Genomic DNA, 17,830 nt, shown 5'->3' with positions numbered 1-17,830 from the left:
AGAGATTGCCTTTTTTCCCTTTTTATTTCACAGGACCTGACATACAGTAGGCACTTAATAAAAGCTTGTTGATTGGTTGATGTTTGGATTCAAAGCCAACTCAAACGCCACTTCTCCCTAGAACTCCTTCCTAATTCTCACCCCCAAACCAAACCATTCCCATTCTAGCCCCAATTAGGAATGAGAAGACCCGGATTCGAACCTTAGCACTGCTCTTCAAAGGTAGCACCAGGGCAGAACTTTGTCTTGGATACTGCAGCCTTCAGCATCTTAGAAACACCAGAGATTAGCCAGTTTCTCCCTCCCCTGGGCTCCCTAGGCATCTCTGCCTTATCCCATTAGCCCTCCCCTCCACCAGAGATTCAAAAGACCCCTTTGGGAGGTCAGCCCCATAATGGGTACGGGATGGGGCAGTCATTAGTTTTTTGATTTAAGGATTGCATAGTCTGGGCTGCCCCAGGAGCAAATCTCGCTAGTGATAGCTCTGCAGCTACCTACTGCCTGGATGATGATTAGGGGGCAAATCCCTTACCAGGGGTCCTCAAACTACAGCCCACGGGCCAGATGCAGCAGCTGAGGACATTTATCCCCCTCACCCAGGGCTATGAAGTTTCTTTATTTAAAGGCCCACAAAACAAAGTTTTTGTTTTTACTATAGTCCTGCCCTCCAACAGTCTGAGGGACAGTGAACTGGCCCCTATTTAAAAAGTTTGAGGATCCCTGAAGACTCTATGAGTCAGAGCTTCCTCACTGAGGAGTTCTAACAATGATGATTTGGATAAGAACACTTCTGAAGTAGCTTCCAGCTTTAGAGCCTGGAAACTTCCCACAGAGAGCCTTTTGCTAGTACTAGTCTAGTGCACTTAGTTTGTGATCACTGATACCATGATTATTTGGGAATATGAAATGTCCCTCTGCTAGATCCGAGCCTCCATGACCTCAGAGATATCTGTAATGAAACCTCTTTTTAACTCCCTGAATCCCTGGCCCGGGATTCTCTCTGCACATAGTTAAGTACTGAAAAATGTTTCTTGAGGATGAATGAATAGCTGGATGGATATTTTCTGTTTGTAGTGGTTTTTTTAACTTGATTGTTTGTTTCCCAGATCCATTATTCTTCTGAATCAACCTTTGAATGAACTTGTCCATTTTCAGTGATAACCCGGAAAATTAATTTTTCGAAACCAAAACACTTTCCTTATAAACTTCCAAAACTGTAGTTTTTTTAAGCGATTACATTGTTTTTGGACTCTGTAAGAACTGTGTTTGTTCATAGTATTTCCACTCTTTCTGTTATTGTTTGCTTGCATTTTTCTTTTCCTTCTCAGGTTTTTCTACCTTCTTTCTAGATCCGATTTTTCTTGCGCAGCAAGATAATTGTATAACCATGTATACATATATTGGATTTAACATATACTTTAATATATTTAACATGTATGGAACTACCTGCCATCTAGGCAAGAGAATGGGGGGAAGGAGGGAAAAGTTGGAACAGAAGGTTTTGCAAGGGTCAAAACTGAAAAATTACCCATGCATGTTTTGTAAATAAAAAGCTATAATAATAATATAAACAAACAAACAAACAAACGAATGAATGAATGAATAAAGAAATAAAAATAAAAAACCTTAGGTTTATGTTATGGGTGTATGGTAGGAGGGCAGAACAGACTCAGTGGAATATGAGCTTCCTCATCTCATATTGTAACCATGGTTTGTCCACTGAGACATACATCCTCCCCACAAATAATTTGCTCAGGGTGGGGGAAAAAAATTGTATTTGTTTTGTTTTCCAAACAGGCTTAATTGTATTAACTTCCCTTCACTTCTTCCCTGGTAAGTCCAGCCTGCCTGCTTGCAGTTGGCTTGGCTTTTTTGTGTAGTTCTCTCCAATACACAGAGGGTATATGTCAGAAGTGGAGGGTGGGGAGGCTATGCTGGTTCTTCCTGGGTCTCATCCTTTGAGCCCAATCTTCACTCATAAGATCAAAGAAACTCTTGGGCTTTACTCTAGGACTCCCCATCCTTCATGCCTTCTTTTCAAATCCCATGGATATATAAAGCATGCAACCTGTTAGGGAAATGTCTCATCTTTTTTTTTAATAGTATTTTATTTTTCCAAATACATGCAAAGATAGTTTTCAACATTCACCTTCACAAAACCTTGTGTTCCATATTTTTCTCCCTTTCTCCCTATCTCCTCCCCAAGACAGCAAGCAATCCAATACAGGTTAAACATGTGCAATTCTTAAACATATTTCCCCATTTGTCATGTTGTACAAGAAAAATCAGATCAAAAGGGAAAAAAACATGAGAGAGAAAAACCAAATAACAACAAACAACAACAAGCAAACAAATAACAACAAAAAGATAAAAAATACTATACTTTGATCCTCATTCAGTCTCCATAATTCTCTCTGGAAGCAGATGGCCCTTTCCATCCCAAGTGTATTAGGATTGCCTTGAATTATCTCACTGTTGAAAAGAGCCGCCTCAATCATAGCTAATCATGGCATAATCTTGTTGCTGCTGTCTAGAATGTTCTCTTGGTTCTACTCACTTCACTTAGCATCATTTCCTGTATTTCTCCAGGCCTTTCTGAAATCATCCTGCTTATTGTTTCTTACAGAACAATAATTTTCCATAACATTCATATACCCTAACTTAGTCAGCCATTACCAGTTCCTTGCCACTACACAAAGGCCTGCTACAAACATTTTTGCACATGTGGGTCCTTTTCTATTTTTTATTATTTCTTGGGATATAGACCCACTACTGTATACCAGGCAGTCTAGGGCATCAGAGCGATAAGGACAAAAGTACAAATAATGAAATAATTCTCATTTGCAAGGGACATATTCTAATGGGTGATATAATAAATACATATTAGATATATAGTGTATATACATATACATATATAAAGTGCACATGCACACACATATACATACACACACCCCCCATCCTACAAACCTGAAATATGCCCCTAAATTCTGCCTCCTATAGTTCTTTTCTTCCTTTAAGGTGCTGTTTTGGCCCCATTTCCTATAGGAAGCCTTTCCTGATTCCCTTCTCCCTCCCACCCAACTATTAATGCTGCCCCTTCCATTCAAACATACCTCTTATGGGGTTTAAAAACAATGCAATCACTTTTAAAAAAAAACCTATTTTGGAATTATGTAAGGATAGTGTTTTGATTTTGAAAAATTAACTTGGTGGCTTTATCAGTTCTTCACAAAGTTGACAAGTTCATCCCAGATCCCATGGATCTGGGAAGCAAACAAAGAAAAACACCAAGGGAAAATACCCTGACCTATTAGTCAGTCAAGGAAGGTCTATTAATCTCCTCTTCTGCCTGAGTGCTAGAAAGAAAATAAATAAACAAAAGGCTGTCCATCAGTTGGAGAGTAACTGAATAAATTCTTCTTTTTAAATAGAATATTATTGCACCATAAGGAATGATGAAAGGGATGGTGTAAGAGAAATTCAGGAAGAATTGCATGAACAAAAGCAAAGTAAAATGAAGAGAACCAAGAGAGCAATATATAGGACAGAAACACAAGGTTCTTTGAAACACTTAAGAACTCTGATGTAAGCTCCCATTACCTACAGTTCTAGGAGGCTGATGACTCCTGACTCAGAGGAGTTGGACTCAAGGGGCAGAATGAGCACATCTTGGCCCATATGGCAACGAGTTTGATTTGACTGTTTCTTTGTTACAAGAGTTTTGTTTTTTCTTGTGTTTTTTCCCCCAGTGGGAGGTGAGAGAAGTGGAAAGAAGATAAAATAAATGTTTGTTGACTGAAAAAATAAAATACAAGTTAAAGAAAAGTTAACCCTGAGAGGTAGGAAGCTCCCTCCCAATCTTTAAGAAAAACAAAACAAAATCTGTTAGCAGAAACAAGTTCTTCTGGGTCCATGGGAAGGACAGTCGCCACAGTCAGAGACCAAGTGTTCTCAGGACTCCCTTCAAGCCCATTGGGCTCCACCTCTGTTCCCCCAATGAATATTCTCTTTCAAACCATACTGTACAGAGTCATTGCTGATACTCCTGTTTTCTCCTGTTCATTGTTCTAATATCTTTGTCTTTTCTCTGACTTTGTGAATATTATCATCTCTCTTGTCACTTTCAAAACTTCTCTTGGAGCAATTTGTGAGATCAATGGCCAGTCTTCTCTTTCTCTTCCATTACAGTCAGGAGATACTCAAGGACTAAGGTCAGGACAGAGGAATGGAGACAGAGCAGCCCAGTTCTGGACTGCAAACTACAAATGGATTTGACATAAATTTGCAGGAATGTATTTATTGCAACAGCTTTTTCACTGTAGCTAGCGTTCCGTCCCCCAACTTTAAATTCTAAATCTGTGCTTGATGCCCACTTATGCTCAACAATCTTCAGTGGCTCCCTATGGCCTATTTGCCTCTAGAATAAACTACAAATCTTGTAGTTTACTACTACAAACAAAAGTGTGTTGTTAATTCTAGAGACAAATAGGCTCTGTACAAACTGACTTCCAACTAAAAGTAGCATGGGGCAAGGATGAGAGCACTGAATTTGGAAGGGTAGTGGTATGGGACTTCTTCCTGCTATTCTTTCCTCATCTGTAAAGGGAGCATATAACCCTAGAAAACCCTTCTAGCTCTAAGATCCATAAGCCTCAGCATGCTTTTTCTAGACACATTTTCCATAGCTCCCTCTTACATACTTGGTCTGGACCAGACCTACCTCTCTTAATTCCCAGACCTGTCCCACCACTTAGGAATGGCCTCCTCCTCACTCCCACCACTTAAAGGCCTCAGGGAAGTTTTTCTGGGTCTCCCAGGGCTACAAACTGTCTTGCATTTACTTATCTGTGCATACATAGTGTCCTCCCCAGAGAAAGTAGCTCCTTGGGGGCACAAAAGATTTTGTTTGTCTGTTTTATTCCCAGATCCCAGCTTGGAAGGATCTTAACCAATCCCAGGGGGTTGTCCCAGTCACTCACAGGTCTCACCTTCTTACAGGTATCTGAGGACTTTGACCAGCCAAAGGGAGAGGTCCCTCTCCATGAAGAAAACAATGGCTAACGTTGTCAGAGATCTGGTTATCTAATCTTTCTCAGGCTTTCTAGAATCAGTCAGGCCCCCCGAGCCACCTTCTGGACCTTAGCTAGTCCTCCTAAGCATTTAGCCCATAACCTTACCACATCAGTCTTTGCTCCTCATTCAGAAATGGGCAGCTAAAGTAGTGGATCATCAGAGTCAAATCAATTAGCTCTCCCTCATCCACTTAGCCCTACCAAGGCAGGAAGAGCCCATTGTGCATCAGAATCCTGCCACATGGTAAAGATCGGACAGATATCGGGTCAAGAGCTGTGATTTCATGATTAGAGGGAACTCCCAGATGGGAAAGGCCCTTCTATCACCCAGGGGCTGCATCTTCTCTGTAAAGAATAGTCTCAGGTATTTGCCTAGGATCCAGAGGGATTTCTGTGAATTGCCCAGGGTTACTCAGTGAACTGTGCCAAAGATGGGGCTTGAACCCAGCCTCTTCCTGGCTCCAGAAGAAGCTCTTTACATCACAGTATGTTAAGGAATTGAGACAAATCATTTGGACATAGTGACTTTCAGCCTGCTCTGCCCCCACAGTCACTGGAAACTAGTCATCTAGAAAGTGTGTACTGCCTGGATATTTTCTAAAGGGTCATTATCAAGGCGACTGGCATTTATAAAGTACCTAATATGTGCCAGGCATTTTGCTAAGCTCTGGGGATCCTTGATCAGTGGATCCGTTGTGACCCATTGGGAGTGCTCTTGGCAAAGGTACTGAAAAGGTTGGCCATTTCCTTCTCCAGCTCATTTGACAGATGAGGGAACTGAGGCAAACAGGGTCACACAGCCAGTAAGTGTCTGAGGCCACATTTGAACTCAGGAAGATTCATCTCCCTGACTCCAGGTCCAGTGCTCCAACCATCTAGCTGCCATAGCCTTGCTTTTGAGGGTTCACAATTTTAATGCGGGAGAAAGCATGGAAATCACCGTGTATACACAACATATATCTAGGACCGATTGGGAGTAACCTGGAGAGAGGCAGGAAGGGGGAAAGGCTTTTAACAGAAAGTGAGACTGGCTGAGACTTGACAGAGGCCTAGGAAGCCACAAAATGTTGGGGAGCCCTTTTCAGAATCTCCCTGGGCTTCAGGACAACCGGAGCTGGAGCAGACACCCAGAACCAACCCCAAACAAGCAGAGCATTCACATCACACAGCACCCAGAACACTTCCTAGTCCCTCCCTCCTCCTCCCCAAAATAACTTTTGTTTCCTTTGCTCAACATTACCATCATTTAAATCACAAAGGCCAAAGTTACCCATTCTAAGAATACTATGCAAACTAAGGGGAGCTTGCAGGAGACTATTTTCATTCCACCCACCTCAGCTGTACTGATACTATAAAAAAAATGCTCCCCCCCCAAAAAAAAAACCAAAATAAACCAATTCTCCTGCCACAAAGCTTGTACCCAGCTGTCCTGGGTACAAGGCTACAGCTCGGGATGCACAGAAAGTACAAGTTACTCTTCCTCGAGGGCCAGCTTCTTTCAATACTATTTTCTATGATGAAGTAGAAAGAGGAAAGGTTGGGTCTGATTTTGGGGGTGTGGGGGTCATTGTTCTGCTTTTTGTAGAACCCATTTGGAATCCAGCACCTCTCCCACTTCCCTGCTCCACCTCCACCTCACCCAGAACCAAACCGGAAGGACTCTCTGCTTCATTTGCCATTGATGGATCCCATTTCTTTGGAAGATTAACTTTTATTTGCTAAAACAAGAGAATTTAGAGATGAAATAGAGCTCAAAGGCTCCTCATCCAAAGCTCCTGACTTAGAGCTGAAAGAGCAGAATCCCAAAGAGTTTGAATAACGTGCCCCAAAAAACAAAGTTGAAAGCCAGCAGTCTGGCTCTTTCTGCCACAGTGCACTGGCCCACTTGTGCTTATGCCAATAGAATGCCAACTCCTTAGGACAAGTGCTATTTTATTTCTGTCACTGGGTTCCTATTAATCCACCAATCAGTCAGTCAACTAGCATTTATCAATGTGCCAATTACAAAGCTAAGTTCTGGGGGTACAAAGACAAAATCTGAAATCATCCCTATTTCCAGGGAGTTTTCGTTTTATCTGGGAGTCTGGTATATTTAGGTGAATAAAGAATTAATACATATAGAGTAAATCCAGTGTTCGGTCAATGAGACAGAGCAATATTAGCTACAAGAGCTTCACCAAAAAACCTCAATCCACCGACACACATCCAAGGATTAGAGAGTGTGTGATTCCCCACCAAAGTACAATGATGGCATCTCTGTCTTCACAAAATTCTTGTGAACATTGAAAACCTTAATGAACTCACAAAAATAGCCAAGCAGTGGGAAAACACCCAGTGACCTTTGATTCTTCTCCTGTCCCACTCCTGCCAGCTTCATCCTCCCAGATCAAAAGACCTTTCCTAAAGAGCAAAGAGAGAAGGAATACATGGCAGATGCCAAAGTCACCCCCTTCACCTTCAAAGGAAAAGGTGTCTCCTTGGGTCAGTAATGAATCCCTTCTTCTCAAACCAGTCATTGACCATTCTCCGACAAGTGACTACCAGTTCTGCCTAGAATTATTTTTCAGTTTATTTTGTCTGTTCATTACAGCAATGTTCAAGTATTCTTTGTAAACTAGCTGCAAATGTGCATCTGACCTCTGATCTCGTCCGGACAACCCACAATGTCTGTTCCCGGATCACCCTCCGCCATGTTCCCCCGCACCCAAGGGTGGGGCGGGGGGCACGGCCATGGCCATATTTTCTCATTTGGGGACCTTTGAAATAAAGTTCCACTCCAGAAGCCAAGCATGAAGGAGCAGCGACGAAAACCCTATGATAGATAAGATATTACGGGAGCCTGTCAGCCTCTCGGCACCGGGATGAAATACCGCTGGGGACACTGTCACTGAAAACAATAATGAAAGAGTGCACTATTTTCTTAACTGAAGTCCCATCAAGTCGGCACGCTGCCGCCCGACAGATTTGTCCTCCCAAAGTGCCAATTCCCAGCTATGACTATTGATCTCTATCTAACGCTGAGATGAACGTCCCCAAAAGAAAAAATGGCTCCGGCTCTGGGAGAGGAAAAAGCCAACAGGGTCAAGTCAAGGTCAGGGCTGATGAGTTTGAGCCTCCGAGTTAATCCATTGTGTCCAACATAAAGAGTGGCCAAAGAAGGGACACCATTGGGGGGTTCCATCATTTTTTTTCATTTCTAAATGAAAATCCCATGGAAATGCAGAAACTTGTGTTTATCTTTCGGGACATACACTCCAATGGTACAGAAAATTCATTGTATAAGTTGTTTTGCCAGGCGGTACCACGCTCCCCATCAGCACCCCCCGTAGCTGCTACTGGGGGCACGGTGGTGAACCCTGGGGTGCAGTAACGAGGGGGGATCCACCGGAGCTAGTCCAGGGGCTGAATGCAAAGGAACCTAGCAGCAGCGGTTGGATCTAGAGCACAAGATAATCATTCACAAGAAGTTGTTTCCCCAGTTTTCTCCCAAAAGGCTTACAAAGAGATCTGAGAGCATCCTCCACCCCTTCCCTTCTCTCTGTTCTCACAGAGCCTTCAGGGCTACCTGCCTCCAGCTTTTGGTCTAGTCCTGAACCCCTAAAATTCCTCTGAATTTAGGGAAACCCACTTTGGGGTGGGGGATGTCTGGGAAGCGCCCTTGACATACAACACTCACTGGAAGATCCATCTCCTCTTAGATCATAATCATAATCATTATATGTAGATAATACTTTAAAGCTTACAGATCCCTGTAATGTACAGTCTCAGGAGATCTGCTCAACAGCCTGAGAGGCAGGTGCTGTCCCCTTTCTCCTTTTAGAACTGAGAGTGAGCTGAGAGAGGCAGCTTTTGCTGCTCGGTTGTAAAGCTAGCAAGCTCCCCCAGTGACTAGCATAGTGCCTGTTTGTTGACTGACTAGTTGATTACATGAGATAAGATGCAAACACTATTTAGATGGGCCGGGAGCCACAGGGTGGGTATTCAAGGTCCCCAGCCCTTCAGGATTCACATGGAGAATCCAAAAGGCTTGTCCTGGGCACAAGGGACAAACAAGGCAGGGATTTTGGTGCTTGTCAGTCAGGGCTCAGTAGGGCCTGAGTCACAGAAGCACTGGAAATACTAAAAAAAAAAAAATCTCCAAAAAGAGAAATGTCCTCTGGGGTCCACAATGCCTGCGGGAAAGACTAACAGAAGGTCAGAGTTGGAAGGAGCCTCAGAGGTGCCCTCCACCAGGGCCTTGTACCTGAACAAGCATCTTTTCTCTACCTTACCAAGGTAGAGACAATAGTCACCATGTCTCCCTAAGTCATCTTAGAAAGGACGAATGTCACAACTTTCTTTAATGAATCTTCAACTGTGAGTTTTATTTTCTGAAACCCCAAAGTAAGATTCTCCATTGGGATCCATCCTGCTGCACAGGGGTTCTGAAAAGCCTTGGATCTCAGGCTCTCGCAAGCCCACAGGCCCACACTCACTTTGGGGGCTCTTCCTTCTCTAGTTCATGGTCCCAGCCAGGAAAATCTGGGGAAATGGTTCTGGTTCTGCTCTGAGACGCAGTACCAGCTCTCTTTGCCAGTGAGCAGCTCGCAAGAGACAAGTTTGACAGAGAGAGAAGGAAACCACTAGAACTGACCACAAAGTACCTAAAACCGGCCCTCTCTGAGGATGAGCCCTCCGCCATACCCTCTCTGGACCCCCAAAGACAAAACAGAAAGGCTGGTGGGCCGCTTCCAAAGAACTATCATCAACTGGAAATATTTCCAAAGTTTGTTGACTTTTATCAGAAATTTATGGAAAACTAAGACATCCAGAGGTGATAGAAAGATGGTCTCCAAATTTGGAAGATCCATAGTCCTATGACTCCCCTGGGTATGATCACAGATCATCTGCTCGTCATTCTGGGTGGAAGATGAGATCACCTGACTAGTGCCTTCATGTCTCTCTCTGACCGTGTCATCCTCAGGGCCCCTCAACCCTATCCCCTTCCCCAGGGAAAGACATTTTTATAAGGAATTAAAAGCAAAAGTGAGTAAGGTGAGACAAAGGGGGTAATGAGGACTTGGCCCCCCGTTGCCTCCTGGAGATGATGAAAATGAGCATGTGTGCCCCAGTCTCCCACGTTGGGTCTTTGCTGTTCCACACAGATGCCGACCTGGATGACTCGGGAGCAGTTTTGTTCCAGGAAAATGACAGCTCGATTCAATTCAACAAGCTACACCAGGAAAGGGAAAAGAAGGGGAAAAACTCACTAACAGGAGGCCCTGTCCTAGAGGACCTGCCATTTTGGAGGGATGACAGTCACTGGAAAACAACTAATTCACCAGCGGGGGGATTCGCCACCAGTTGTGGGATCATAACTCTAGAACTCAATGGGACCTTCATCTAGGTCATTTATGAAGGAGGAAATTGAGACCCAGACAGGCTATGGATGCTGTCCTAGGTCAGACAGGCAATTAGTGACAGAGGCAGGAATCAATCTGTTATTGAGGTCTTCCCATTCTAAATCCAGGGATGTTCCGGTTCTATCATGACCGAGAAAGGTCCTCGGGGCATCCAGGTAAGGAAGACCGGAGGGAAAGTGACTGGGGGCTGCCTCGGACTGCCTTGGCTACTGGTGGTAGTCCCTGAGCCCACTGGATCCTGCTTGTTCTCCCTCTCTGCAGCTGACTTGGGAGGGAGTTAGAATGGATCTGTGGAAAGCTGCGTTGGATCAGGAAACCGAGGATCCAGATGTGTTCATCTATGAGGGAGTAGGGCCGAGTCCCTACGAAGAAAACACATCTTCATTCCTTACTGCCTAGAGAGCAAGTGGTTGGACCACCCAGGGAACAGGGGAGTGTGGCTGCAGAAGTGTCTAGTCACCAGGCCCAGGCTGTATACCACCCCCCCCCCTCACAAATCACCCAGATGGCTAATCCTGGAGGAGATCCGGGGCAAGGATCTCCCAAGCTAGGGTTCTGACAGAGACTGAGCCTGGATGTGGGGGCCCCCTCGGGGTACGAATGCCTCTGCGCTTCCCTTGATCTGTTCTTGGGAGAAGAAAGAAACCGTACTGGGGGAGCCAGCTCCTTGTGCCCCAGCCCTCCTGGTCCCCCTGGACTGGAAGCAGCAGGGATGCTTGTGGGGTCCCGGGTGGCCCGGGAGTCTCTGGTATCTGTGGCTCCATCAGCCGCCGACCAGCTCAGTCAAGGAAGTAGAAAGGGAGCAAAAAGGCTCACTGTAAACCGGTTCTGCCAAACGGGCCCCAAGAAGAGCTGTGGCTCTAAAATAATGGCCAATGACTTAAAACGTTAACAAGAACTGGAGATGATTGGGGTGTGAGGGTCAGGGGATAGAAACAGCCAGGCTGTGTCTTTTGCCAACAAAATCCTGGTTTCCCTTCCATGATGGGCTGTCCAGTTCTTGTTAATGTTTTATGACAACTGACACAGTGAGGTCCTGGTCCCCAATGACATGGAGGTATGTCCAGCGAGGGAGAATTGGGGAAGAAGCCTGCCTTACACTCTTACCTACCATGTCACCCTGAGCCTGCTACCTAAGGGCCCAAAAGTGCAGTCTCCTTTTCTGTAAAATGGGGGTGATAATATCTATGCTGTTTACCTCATTTGAAATGATGATTATTAATTATCATCACTGTTGTAAGGTATGATGGGAGTTTAAAGGCATTCAGAGATGAACTCAAGTGCTTCTCCCAGGTCCGCACAGCTGGTAGCTGGGAGGCCGCTTTTCTGCTCCCCTAGAGTGGAAGGAGAGCAGTTTTAGGCCCAGCTGACTCAGGGTTAGTGAATTCTTTTTATCTCTTTCCCCATCCAGGAGACACAAAGTGATCCACATATCTCAGTCACATGACACAGAAAGTCAGAACCAACCACCAGAGTGTCTGAAACCCCAGCTAGGGAAGCCTTTGCTGGGAAGACAAAACTTTGTCTGTTTCTGTCTCTGTCTGTTTCTCCCTGTGTCTCTGTCTCTGTCTGTCTCTGTGTGTATATCTCTGTTTCTGTCTCTTTCTATGTGTCTCTGTCTCTCTATCTCTGTCTCTCTCTGTGTCTGTATCCATGTCTCTACATCTCTCTGTCTCTGTCTCTGTCTCTATGTGTCTCTCCCTCTTTCTCCTTTCTCTCTTTAAATGTACCCACACATATGTGTACGTGCACCTACATGTACCATACACACATGCATGTATCCATATATGTTATCAGAGTACGTTTTCCCCCCTACAAAATATCCACAACACTCCTCCGACCCCAAGAGGGAAGACAGGACAAGGGCTTTATGGCATTTCCAGATGAGGAACCAGGGCCTGAGTTCACTTAGCAAGTCATTAGTGGGACTGGGTTCAACCCCAAGCCCGCCCTCCCACTGGGAATCCAGATTCCTCCCCAGACCTGGCTGCATCCCCTCTGGCCCTGGGGCAGTGGAAGCCCCCCAGCCCCACGAGGAAAGGGGCCCGGCAGAACTGGGCCAGCAGCCCATCCCACTCAACCCACAAAGACCTTCGTATGCTAATTGGCAGACGAGGCACTAATGAGTCATAATTTACAAGAGGGGGATGTTGTTGTAATTATGATCCAATAAAAAAGCCGCGGTGGATTAATTGCCTGCCCAGCCCAGCCCAGCCTAGCTCGGACCCTCGGCGGCCGGGACTAGAAGCACGTGTGGTACACAGCACACATTTGCTCCCCATTGTCTCTGGGAAGCCCGGTTCTCCCGCCGACCTCCCAGGGGGATATCTCCCAGGAGGCAGATGGCTTTCTGGCAGTCTCCCTGCACCGATACCAACCCTACACACTGAAAATTAATAAACAAACACATTAGGAACATCCCTAGATCCTCTTATGCGTGATGCTCAAATCTGTTCGTTTAAGTCATTTATTAACAATTAATTTTGGGGGAAATGGAGATGGCCCCGAGTTCAAGGCCGGGGCCTCCGTCCTTCCAAAGGCAGCCCTTCCCGATGGGCCCTGTCATCCCCACCATGAGCGCCGGCAGCTCCCCCCTCCTTGGTGCATCAGAGCCCCACCCTTCCTTTCGGGGGCCCCCAAGCCATGTGGGAGCTGCCTGGGTGGTAGCTAGCCGTACATGTGGGATCACTGATTCCTCAAGTGGAGAGCGCTCCTTGGCAGGCTTTGAAGATAAAAATATACATCTCCGAGGACTCCGATTTAATAATTGGGAAAATTTCACAAGAACTTTTGGCAGACGAGTTGGGAGTCGACGTTAATAGATGGAGCCAATAATTTCCATGATGGACTGTAATGGCTTTGGGTCTCTATTCTACATATAGATATCCATGTATATGTTTTATTAAGGTGCCAAAAGAGAGATTTACAGACTAGAGAAGGAACCAATTATAATTTATTGAGCTAAGAAGCCTCAGCTCCAACATGCGTATGCATTCATTTCACAATATGGATTTCTCAAAGGACTTGTTACAGCCTATTAAGCCTAGAATAATAAATCCTTGTTTGGTTTGCACCAAATAGCTCATTTTTAAAACTCGGGGGCTTCCTTTTACCAGACAAACAAAAAGGGGGATGAGGGAACCATCTTGTTTCTCCTACTGAGAGCCAGAGAGGGCTCCTTGCTACCCGGAGAGCACAGGGAGCTTACCCAGGAGGAGTGGCCCTCAGGTAGTAAGCAGGCCTTCCCCAAGGCCGCTTCCGGTCCCAGATGTCTCCGGGGGTGCCGGAATTACCCCTAGCCTAGGAGGGAGCTCTCCGGTCAGGCCCAGGAGCCCGCGCGTGGCCCCCCCGAGGATCCCATGAATCACTGGTTATTCCCAGGTCCTGCTCCTGCTACTCTTCCCTTGGGTCCTCAGGTACCTTGGGAATCAGGAGGAGGAGAGATGGGCAGTGAGCTGCAGCCCTCTGCAGATTCCGCTCCACGAGCTGGGCAGGAATCACAGAACAAATGATAAAATAGTGAATCACAACATGCTCGCCAAGCAGAAGAAAGGGACCATCCAGGACAGCCGGGGGCTGAATGCTTAGCTCCTGGGCACAGCATCAGGCCCCCGGGGGGACAAGCAGGTCCCCTGAAACCCCACCCAGACAAGACTCAACTCCCTCCTCTGAGAGCAGGGAGGAGGTGAGGCAATAAACTCCCCCCAAAGCCTTGTTTCACAGAGAACTCTGGGAAGTGTCCATCTGCTGCAGACAGAGCCATTCCCTCCTCCCCCCAAAACGCTTTAATCCCTCCCTCTTTTCAGATCCCACGTTCAAAAGGAAGCCCCCGCCTTAATTCTAGTGCCTCCTTCTGGTTATCTGATAGTTTATTTTATAGACAATTATTTGCTTCCTGTCTTCCCCATTAGTTTGGGATCTCCCTGAGGGCAGGGACCCTCTGACCTCTTTTTGTATCTCTGGGGTACAAAGCTGGCATGGTGGAGCCTGAAGGTGCCTAATAAATGCTTATGAAATTGAATTGAAAAAGTACTCAATTGTTCTCTGCTCATCCTCTACCCCTACATAAGGAAAATCGAATGAATCATCTCCCATAGACCCCAGTGCCTAATTCTGTCTTTGCTTCCCAGGTGGAAGAGGTCTCCAGATGGTCCCTGACCTGCCCAGAGGTCACTCCCAAATCTCCCCTTTTGCTGCTGCTTAGTGCTCCCTACCACTAACTCCCCCAAGATGTGGTGCCGGCCTGGGCCTCCCTACCCAGGCCACTGCACCTCTACCCAGGCCAGTGCCATCCTGGGTCTCCCTACTCATGCTGCTGCCAGCCTGGGCCTCCTTTCTTGGGCTGTCCTGGGAAGCTCCTTTCTCACACTGATGCTCTGGGTAAGAGTCAGAAGAGTTTTTATTATTAACAAAGACAGCCAGGCCGGTGCTATTATCCACATCCCCCCTGGGAGTGCCCAGGGGGTACCTTGAGCGCTTTCCTTGCCCCCTCCCCTGGGGCACCCAGCCTTTACTACTGAGCACTCACACCCTCCCTTTCCTTGAGGAGAAGGGCCCACCCTCTGCATCTTTCACTGCAGTTTTCTGGGTTGGACAATCCCAAGAGCTCTTCCCCGGGTTCTCTTGACTTCTGTCACCTGTGTCTTCACCCTCCCTCAGCCAGATCCCTGTCACACACTAACTGCTTTGCAAAGAATTAAAAAGTTACCCACCTTCTTGGGGGAGCAGCAACAGGGAGGCACCGGCTGTTTAAAGGCACCCCCCATCATGAGGAGGAAGCTGCCCTAGAGCCCCCCCACCACAATTACACTATTAGAGCCCCAGGATCATCAGACTGGCCCTGCTCATTGGCTGTGGAGCCCAATTAGTGACATAATCTAAGGGCCTAGAGAGGTCTCCCTCATCCTGCCCATTGACCTGAAGCCAAGGTTTAAACATCCCCCATGAAACCCCTCCTGATGGCTTCCTTCCTGGGAAGGGTAACCGGTGAGCCATTCTCAGCCACCATCCCAACAAGGGAGTGGGTTTGTCTGCTCTTGAACTAGAGAAGCCCTTTATCCTGGGAGCTCTGAAGCCTATGGGAAGGGCTTTCCCTCCTCACTCCCTGACTCCTCCCCTCAGCACCCAGTCAGTGGTTTGGGGTCACCAACTCCATTGTCTCTGGTGGGATGGAGGGCCACTATTCCTTCCCATCTATACCCGAAGGTTCAAAACCTCCTCATCCCTGCCTCTAGACTCCCATCCAGTGCTTTAGGAGACTTCTGGAGGGACCCTGAGACCCCTGGGGCCTCGTTATCCACCCTGACCTTTTCATCTGCTCTTTGGGAACTGTCCTCCTCCAACTGGCGGCTACTTCTTAGAGCAAGGTCTATACTTTTATATTTCTAGCACTTAGCACAGCCCTAACAAATGCTTTTTCTTTTTTATTGAAGTTTTTTTTTTCATATGCAAGGGTAATTTTTCCAACATTGACCCTTGAAAAACCCTGTGTTCCAATCTCCTCTCTTCTCCTCTCCTAGATGGCCTGTAATCCAATATATGTTAAGCATGGTAAAAATATATTTTTGCATTCATTTCATTCATCCATTTGTTGATTAGGAAAATTGCTGAGAACAGGATTAAGAAGAGGACTGAGGCTCAGAGGGCCCTTCCTGGTCCAACTTAGAGAAGCCAGAGGGGGACCCTGGAGCCCAGAGTGAGAGCCGTCGGTGAACCCAACCCACTGGGGCCAGATTTGGACCCAGGCGCACTTTTATAGCAACTAATAAACAAACTCCTGGCTGATGAGTGTTATTTACAGTGTGCATACCCCTTTATATCTGTGGTTTCGAGGCTGTGAGATATCTGAGCATCTTTGTTACCTCGGACGAGGAGGAACCAGCCACGTGCTCACAGTGAGACTCAAACCCACCCGGGGAACCCACAAATGAGATGCAGAGTGAAGTGTCCTCCGTCCTCACCCCCTTCCACAAGGAAGCCCACTGGAGATCCGCGAGTTTGGGGCTGACGCCGGGGTCACCGTGCAGCCACATCCCCTTTTGATCACTTACCATTTACTTTCATTTTCCACAAATTTCCAATTTCCTGAGGATTCTGGGAATCGCCATGGATCATGCTATAGACGTGCTTAACAGCACCATCTCTCCTCCATGGTGGGTAATGATTCCAAGCCACACAGGGTAGATAAAACAGGCCCCAGAGATTTTCTGCGGAGGGGGATTCCCAACCAGTAGCAATGCTCTTTGTGAAGTGGAGTTCCCCGTGGTGAGAAGTGAGTGGGCTGCCGTATCTCCCGGTCTCAGGGGGGAGCAGCCACATGGATGAAGCTTCCCCAGGAGAATGGACCCTGCTAGCATCTCCCCACACTGTCCCCCCCAAATTGAATCCACAGGGAGTCTCTTTTCATAGTAATGAATGGTGGGACCCCCTCCCCTATCAACAGCTCCCATTTCCAGCCCCTCCCTACTAATGTCAGTAATGGGTGAAATAAGTCTATCCCAAGTTGGACCAAGGCCCAACTTCTGATTCTAATTATTTTTGCTAACTAGGTGCTAAATTTGATTTTTTCCAAGCAGCTGAAGGAACATAAAATGAAATCAATACTCGGCATCCAAATTTGGGCACCTTGGAGTCAACGTTTTAGTTACTCTTGGAGTACTAGGAGAGCAGCAGAGCTACAGATACTGGAGGCAAGTCAGGCCCCCAAGAATAGGACCCCCCCCCCAAGAATTAGACATGGCAGGGAGGGAGTGTGAGAACTCAGTCGCCCGTGGTGGCTCTGCTTGGGAACAGAGATGGAGTCAGAGTTGGAAGAACAGCTAGTCCTCCATTTTGGCTGAAATGCACTTTGGATCATGGGGAAGCAGCTAATGTGAAATGAGACAGGTGCAAGAATCCCATCAAGGAAGGTCTTAAATGTCAAGGGGAGAGGTTTGTATATCACACAGAGGGAACAGGGACCCCCATAGGCTTTTGAGTCAAGGATTAACTAAGAAGACTAAATAAAATTATATTATAAAATATTGTTAAGTATATAGAAAAATGTATATTTTATATACTTAAGATCTACATAAATATATTTAAATGTATTTATGTTTATATAGGACATGTATTATATTAGATATAATATATTACATGTATTGTAAAAGCTGGGCCTGTAGAATGTGCCTCTGCCAGGGGCATTCAGCAATATTGGGGGATGGCTAAAGTTCTGTGGGTGAACCTCTGCGACACATGTGTACTCTTTCTTTGTCTGTCTCTCTCTCTCTTCCTTTCTATCTCTCTTTTTTCTCTCTCCATCTCTCCCTCCCTTTTTCTCTCTCCCTCTGTTTTCCCTCTCTCTCTCTTTCTTCTTTC

This window comes from Sarcophilus harrisii, chromosome 2 (genome assembly GCF_902635505.1).
Source record: "Sarcophilus harrisii chromosome 2, mSarHar1.11, whole genome shotgun sequence".
Taxonomy (NCBI): Eukaryota; Metazoa; Chordata; class Mammalia; order Dasyuromorphia; family Dasyuridae; genus Sarcophilus; species Sarcophilus harrisii.
Note: the sequence above shows the minus strand (reverse complement) of the source record.